Source organism: Misgurnus anguillicaudatus, chromosome 16 (assembly GCF_027580225.2).
Source record: "Misgurnus anguillicaudatus chromosome 16, ASM2758022v2, whole genome shotgun sequence".
Classification (NCBI taxonomy): domain Eukaryota; kingdom Metazoa; phylum Chordata; class Actinopteri; order Cypriniformes; family Cobitidae; genus Misgurnus; species Misgurnus anguillicaudatus.
In genome coordinates, this window is record NC_073352.2 from 4,904,337 (window position 1) to 4,912,638 (window position 8,302).

Here is an 8,302-nt window from a genome sequence, read left to right on the forward strand (position 1 = left end):
TTACATTGCTACTTTACCGGTGTGTTGTCTATCGTCACAGAGTCAGAGGCGAAGGAGATCCGCTGCCCCGAGGTCTCTACAAAGGGGCGCCCCGTTCCGGTCGTCGATTGCCAACAGGCGTCGAGGAAAGGGCAGCGCTCTACCCGGGTGTGACGGCGTGACACTTCCGCCCCTCTGTTAAGTCAACGAGGCAGCCGAGAGGGTTTTGGTCCCCGGCGCTATCTTGGAAACCACTGCCGGTCGATGCAGTACGCCTAGCCGTACTCGTGAGTCCGCTACCTTGAGAGAACGTAACATAACCTGTTCAGTCTGTCCATCAACAGGGAAGAAAGCTGTCGTCTGCGGAGAAAGAGAGAGAGAAACAGTGTGAGCTCTAAGGAGACCCGTTGTGAAGGAGAACCATACGTACCAGAAGCGGAAGTCAGCGACGAGGTGAGAGAACTAACTGGGAACGATTCACTGTGCCGTGTGTCCCAGCTGTCGTCTGTGGAGAAAGAGAGAGAGAAACAGTGTGAGCTCTAAGGAGACCCGTTGTGAAGGAGAACCATACGTACCAGAAGCTGAAGTCAGCGACGAGGTGAGAGAACTAACAAAGAACGATTCACTGTGCCTTTGTGTCCCAGCTGTCGTCTGTGGAGAAAGAGAGAGAGAAACAGTGTGAGCTCTAAGGAGACCCGTTGTGAAGGAGAACCATACGTACCAGAAGCTGAAGTCAGCGACGAGGTGAGAGAACTAACAAAGAACGATTCACTGTGCCTTGTGTCCCAGCTGTCGTCTGTGGAGAAAGAGAGAGATAAACAGTGTGAGCTCTTAGGAGACCCGTTTTGAAGGAGAACCATACGTACCAGAAGCTGTAGTCAGCGACGAGGTGAGAGAATTACCTGAGAACGATTCACTGTGCCTTTGTGTCCCAGCTGTCGTCTGTGGAGAAAGAGAGAGAGAAACAGTGTGAGCTAGAAGGAGACCCGGTGTGAAGGAGAACTATATGTACCAGAAGCTGTACCCAGCGACGAGGTGAGAGAATGACCTGAGAACGATTCACTGTGCCTTTGTGTCCCAGCTGTCGTCTGTGGAGGAAGAGAGGGAGAAACAGTGTGAGTACTAAAGCGACGAGTTGAGGAGGAAGATTCATACTTACCCAGCAGCTGTGGTCGGTGGAGACCCCCGCGAGGACGACCCGCTGTGTCTTTGTGCCCTAGTGGTAGCCTGTAGAGAGGAAGAGAAACAGGAAAGGAGAGTGAGTCGACAAATAAGGAGCTGCGTGGGAAGACGGCGGAGTGCCGCGAACTACACGCAGGTACACGGACAGGAAACAGTACATGCCTATATTCATTGTGATTTTATTCTGCCTCCAGGAAGGAAGAGGAGCGCGCCACGGGTAGAGGGAACCAGAGGCGGGAGCCCGTTCCCCGACGTAAACCCCCCCCCCCCCTGGAGGACAGATTCTGATCCTAGTTTTAAATCCCCTTTCCCCAAGTCCCTATATCTTTTAAATATTTAAATCAATAAAGAATATTTTTATACTTACCTGTACTCGTTGTTGTCTGGTCATTGGGTTGGTTTTGGGGACCTCCTCGAGGTGGAAGTTAGAAGGGGCGTGGCTTAACCCTTAGCGGCCAGCCCCTGGCTTGTGACAGATTTTGGCGTAGTCGGCAGGATTCCACCTCGAGTTGAGTAACCAGACTAGCCCAATGACCGACAACGCGGGACCCGCAGCCCAACCCCGTGCGGTGCCTGTCTTTATGGGCAGCCCTTGGGTCCAAAAGTATGGAGGGACAGAGTCAGGGGTGCGACTTACAGAATGGAAAGCTCAGTTGGAGTATCTGGCCGACCTGCAGGGCCTTAGTGTAACCCAGCGGCTCCAGTTTGTACTGAACTCCCTAGAGGGAGAAGCGCGGCGAGAAGTGCAGGCCGCCCCTGAAGCTGTCCGAACCAGCGCCCAAACTATATTCCAGTTTCTCACCGAGCAATATGGTGATCACACCCCTGTAGCCGTCCTCCGTTCCCAATTCTTTAATAGTAAGCAAGGCCCCCGACAACCCATTAGAGCTTTTGCCCTGAGACTGCGAGAGCAGTTCACCCGGTTACAGACCCGCCGTGATCATGGATTGGGAGATGGAGAGACCTTGCTGCGCGACCAATTCCTTCTGGGGATGAAAGAGGGCCCCGTGAGACAGAGTCTGAGGGTACAGTTTCGGAGAGACCCCGACCTCACATTTGAAGATCTAAGGAAGGAGGCGCTAGCGTTGGAGGGCGACGAGGTTGAGGTGAGTGAGACTCCAGTGTGTGCGGCTGTGAATGAAAGTGTGCCGCCACCACCTGAGCGCACGGATTGGAAACAGACTCTGAAGGCGGAACTCTTGAAAGACGTCCGGGAACAAATGTCAGAAATGTCTAAGACCCTCCTGGGAGAGCTGCGCCAAAGTAGGGCGCGGGAGGAACCAAGGCCGGCACCCCGAGAGCGAGTGTACTCGGAGAGGAGCCGAGAGCCGCCGGGACGACCAAACCGCTATAATCGGCCCCGGTTCGAATGGGATGACCAGGGGCGACCGATTTGCAACCGTTGTGGTGAGTCAGGACATATCAGCCGTCAGTGTGGGCCCCGCAGGGCATCTGAAGGGGGTTTTTAGGACGACCGGCCACAGTGGGTCGTGTGGCCGGGGCCCCTCGAGAAGACCCGGGAAGAAGGGATAGTTCAAGGCAACAGATGATCGGGCACAGCCCGGTGGCAGAGGTGAAAGTGTGTGGCAAGTGGATTCAGTGCCTGGTAGATACGGGCTCACAGGTAACGATGTTTGCAGAAAGCCTCTCCAAGGAGATATTCGGACGGGGAGGAACACAAGGAGCGGAGGCCCCCTGGCTGACGTTGAAGGGCGCTAATGGCCTAGAAATCCCCTACATTGGCTATCGCCTGACGGATCTGGAAGTACATGGAGTCGTTGTCCCCCAAAAAGGGGTGATTATCGTCGAAGATAAGTGTTTGGGTACCCACCGAGCCCTATTGGGCATGAATGTCCTCTCCGAGTGCTGGGAAGAGATATTCCAGGCTAGGCCTGGTCCAAGGATCTCACCTGCTGAGAGGCCCAAGTGGGAGCGCGTAGTGGCTGACTGCCGCCGGGTCCAAATGAACCAGGTGCGTAGAGATCGGGAGGAAGTGGGGAGAGTAACATGTCGTTTTGCTTTGTCTATCCCCCCTAGGAGTGAGGCTATCGTGTGGGCAAGAGTGCCCCTTCGGGAAGCGAACCCAGAGGAGTGGGTATTGGTCGAACCACATACGGACTGCCCGCAGGTGGAGGTAGCACGGGGACTAGCGGCGATCCGCCGGGGGAGGATTCCTGTGAGGGTGCGAAATGAACACCCCTACGCAGTACAGCTATACCGACATCAACGACTGGCTCGGCTAACGATGGTCACGCCCCACCAGGTGAGGGAGGAAAGGGACGTCAGCTTTCGTCAGGTGTGCCCCACTGTGATTGAGGTGGCCCTGACTCAAATGGATGCCCCCTCGAATAATCTCGGAAGAAGTGTGCCGAACCACCTAGCGGGTGAGTCATTACAAGGGGACGACTTGGGACAGGTACAGGCACAGAAATTGCAGGCGCTCCTCCAGAAGTGGCAACATGTGTTTGCAAGGCACGATGAAGACTACGGATGCACCGGGGTGGTGGAGCACCACATCCCCACTGGGGACGCAGGGCCAAGTAGGGAGAGATACCGACCCATCCCACCCACTTTGTATGCGGAGGTACGCACGCTTCTGCAGGGCTTGTTGGGCAGGGGCATCGTCAGGGAGAGTAGTAGTCCCTGGGCGGCCCCCATCGTGCTCGTGCAGAAGAAGACGGGAGCCTGGAGGTTCTGTGTAGACTATCGTAAGCTGAACCTGGTAACAAAGAAGGACGCATTCCCCCTACCACGAATTGAAGACTCCCTTGCTAGTCTCACGCAGTCAGCCTGGTACTCGACCTTAGATCTGGCCAGCGGATATTGGCAGGTGCAGGTGGCCGAGGCAGACAGGGAGAAGACTGCCTTCACGACTCCATTCGGACTATTTGAATGGGACCGGATGCCTTTCGGGCTCTGCAACGCTCCGGCCACATTCCAACGCTTGATGCAACGCTGCCTTGGAGGTCAGTTGATGGAGTCAGTATTGGTATATTTGGATGATGTGATTGTGTATTCCCCAGATTTCGACTCACACCTCCGACACCTAGAGGAAGTCTTTCGAGCCATGGAGAGATATGGGCTGAAGCTACAGCCGGACAAATGCCATCTGCTGCGGCGAGAAGTGAGGTTCCTGGGACATGTGGTAAGCGCAGCAGGGGTGGCCGTGGACCCCGAGAAGGTCTCTGCGGTAAAGGATTGGGCCGCACCGAAGACTGTAAGGCAAGTACGATCCTTTCTGGGGTTCGTGGGGTATTATCGGAGATTTATTAAAGACTTCTCGAAGATCGCCAAGCCACTTAACCAATTGCTGGTTGGCACGGGCCGAAGCCGGGGCCGTGGGTCACCCTCTATTAACTGGGATAATGATTGTGAGTTGGCTTTTCAGAGGCTGAAGCAGGAATTGCTACAGGCCCCCATCTTGGCGTATGCCGACTTTTCTAAACCTTTTGTCTTGTATACAGACGCGAGCAACCTGGGACTGGGAGCAGTACTGGCCCAACGACAAGAAGGAACCGAGCGGGTAATCGCTTATGCGAGCCGAAGCCTCCACCCGGCAGAGAGGAATGATGCCAACTACAGCTCCTTCAAACTGGAACTACTGGCCCTAAAGTGGGCCTTGAGCGAGAAGTTCAAAGACTATCTTTGGGGAGCCAAGGTAACGATCATTACAGATAACAACCCTCTGGTGCACTTACAGACGGCGAAGTTGGGGGCCGTGGAACAGCGGTGGGTGGCTCAGCTGGCTAACTTCGATTATCAACTGCAGTATCGGCCCGGGCGAGAGCATACGAACGCAGATGTTCTCTCGAGACTACCAGAGGGAAAGAGCCCCAGACGCCGGGGGTATTGGAAGGAAGATAGCCAGGAGGAAGGCTACATGATCGGGGCCGTGGAGGCGCCAGGAGGCCAGCGGGAGGCCGTGCCAGGAAACTGGGGATGGGACCCCCGCCGCTGGATAGAGAGGCAGGCCCAGGACCGGGACGTGTGCCAGGTGAAAATGTGGGTAGAGCAGAGGAAACGGCCAACGTCGGCGGAAAGATTGGCCCAGACGGAGACTGGGAGAAGATTACTGGGGCAGTGGGAGAAGTTGGAGCTGCAGGAAGGGGTGCATTGCAGCAAGACCCGCGACCCGAAGTCGGGTGAGGAAGTGAGCCAGATCGTGGTACCCGCCGACCAGGTACACGCATTAGTCACAGCCTATCATGACCAGTTGGGACACCAGGGACAGGAGAGGACCGTATCCTTACTACGGAGATTCTTTTACTGGCCTGGGCTGGAGGCGTCTGTGCATGACTCAATTCAAGCCTGCCCCCGATGCACGCTGTTTAAATCTAGACGAGAAGCCCGAGCGCCGATGGTACCCATCCATGCAAAGGCCCCCCTCCACATAATGGCAATGGATTTCCTGACGCTGGGCCGCCCCCAGGACCGCTATCAGAACATCCTGGTAATCACAGACCTGTTTACTAAGTACGCCTGGGCGGTCCCGACACTTGATCAGACGGCCAACACCACCGCCACAGCTCTATGGCGAAATGTGTTCCAGACATTTGGATGTCGCGAGTTTCTGCACTCTGACCAAGGGGCCAATTTCGAATCAAAAGTAATCCGTGAGTTGTGCCAGTTGTATGGATGCACTAAAACCCATACGACATCATATCATCCCCAGGGAAATGGGAGCTGTGAGAGGTTTAATCAGACCCTATTGGGACTACTGGGGACATTGGATCAACGACAGAAGAGCGACTGGGTGAGTGCTTTACCAAATCTTCTGCAAGCATATAATAACAGTGTCCATAGCACAACGGGGTATGCCCCTACTTACCTGATGTTCGGCAGGCACGTCCGGATGCCCACTGACCTGGTCTTGGGAGTGGCTGCAGACCGGGAAGAAGTGAGTGTGACGGAGTGGGTGGGGCGCCACCACCAGCGTTTACATTTTGCATATGAGCAGGTGTCAAAGAAGATACAGACAGCGGGAGAAAGGAACAAACGGTTGTACGATCGGACTGCTCGAGATGCCCCCCTGTTACCAGGTGAGAGAGTCCTGGCGAGGGATAACCGGCGACAGGGAAAAGGAAAGCTAAGCGACCGCTGGGAGGCCATCCCGTATGTGATCTGTAAGCAGCAGAGGCCGGGACAACCAGTGTATACCATCCGGCCCGAGGGAAAACCTGGTCCCGAACGGGTGGTACACCGAAACATGCTTCGCCCCTGTCCGAACTACCCCGAGGCTGTGAAGGAAGGGCCCATGGAACCAGTACCGGCGGCCCCCTGGACGGAGGGATGGGCTGTGGTACCGGGTCGGCCTGTGGTGGCGCTGCCTCCAGCTGCCCAGATGCAACCAGCACCGGCACCCGAACCGGCTGAACCTCCAGCTGCCCAGATGCAGCCAGAGCTGGCACCCGAACTGGCTGAACCTCCAGCTGCCCAGATGCAGCCAGAGCTAGCACCCGAGCCCGTTGAACCCGATTCACCCGTGAGACGCTCCCAACGGGAGAACCGAGGACGCCCCCCGGCCCGGTACGGTGAGTGGACGACACCGAGGCATTCTAGGGACTAGAATGCATTGGCGGGGGAGGATGTCACAGGAGTGACGATCTTTTGGGCGGAACCAAAAGTTGGGAAAGTTTGGTTCCGCCCGGATGTTTCCGCCCGGACCGGGAAGAGAAAACACCGGACATCCGGTAGCACCGCGAGGGCTGTAATCAGCCAAACTACGGACAGCTGCGGGTGATTAACAAGAACGCCGGGTGATTGGACGAAGGCAACGCCCGGGCGAATACTTAAGAGCAGCTTAAATCACAGTTTGTGTTGTTGTTATGACCAGTGTTGGTGTGTGCTGCAGCGCTGAGTTAAACTCACCGGGTACGCCAGTTGGATTATTGGACTCTCTCTCTCTCTCTTTGTGCATCGTGGGATTTCGGCGGAGGCAGATATTAAAGACCTTACGGGTTGGAAAGTAAGTGGAGGCCGACTATGTATAAACGAAGTGAAGGAAGAAGGAACGTGCTATTGTGAGTACCCATCTGTGTAGCTGGAATTATCACAGGAGAAGTTAACCTAAGGAAGCGTGAGATAACAGAAGCACCGCAGTTGTGAGTAAACGAACTCATTCATTTGAATATACCGTGCATGTATTTTCCCTGGATATCTTTTAAGTGCTTTTCAGCGAGAGCGAGTGGCCCTGCCCCTGAGTCAGCGTGGTGGGTGAGCCACGGGATCTTTATGTGAGACAGCCGCAGCGACGGAAACCAACTGCTAGGCCGTGTTACCATCTCCACATTCTTGCCCAGAGCGAGGCGAGGGAAGACGGGCGTCTATTGTGTGCACTGAGCGTGGTGGGTGAGTCTTTGGATGTAGAAATTTCACTTTGAAGTGGTGCTGTGTATATTGCAGTGAGATTGCTGTGTCGTGTCAGACGTACCCCGCCTCCAGTCACTCGCTAGGGGCGCTGAAGAGGAAGACGGACCCTAGAATAACCTTGTGTATGATTATGCTGTGAGTGTGTTTCAGCATTGGACAGTGTGGAGTAGTTCCTGAAGTATTTTCGTAGCCAGACGCGTGGCGGACTTGTGCTGGGAGAGGCGGTGAAGATCTGTACGGCTGGCGGTGTGAGTATTACCAGTTACATTGCTACTTTACCGGTGTGTTGTCTATCGTCACAGAGTCAGAGGCGAAGGAGATCCGCTGCCCCGAGGTCTCTACAAAGGGGCGCCCCGTTCCGGTCGTCGATTGCCAACAGGCGTCGAGGAAAGGGCAGCGCTCGACCCGGGTGTGACGGCGTGACACTTCCGCCCCTCTGTTAAATCAACGAGGCAGCCGAGAGGGTTTTGGTCCCCGGCGCTATCTTGGAAACCACTGCCGGTCGATGCAGTACGCCTAGCCGTACTCGTGAGTCCGCTACCTTGAGAGAACGTAACATAACCTGTTCAGTCTGTCCATCAACAGGGAAGAAAGCTGTCGTCTGCGGAGAAAGAGAGAGAGAAACAGTGTGAGCTCTAAGGAGACCTGTTGTGAAGGAGAACCATACGTACCAGAAGCTGAAGTCAGCAACGAGGTGAGAGAACTAACAAAGAACGATTCACTTTGCATTTGTGTCAAAGCTGTCGTCTGTGGAGAAAGAGAGAGAGAAACA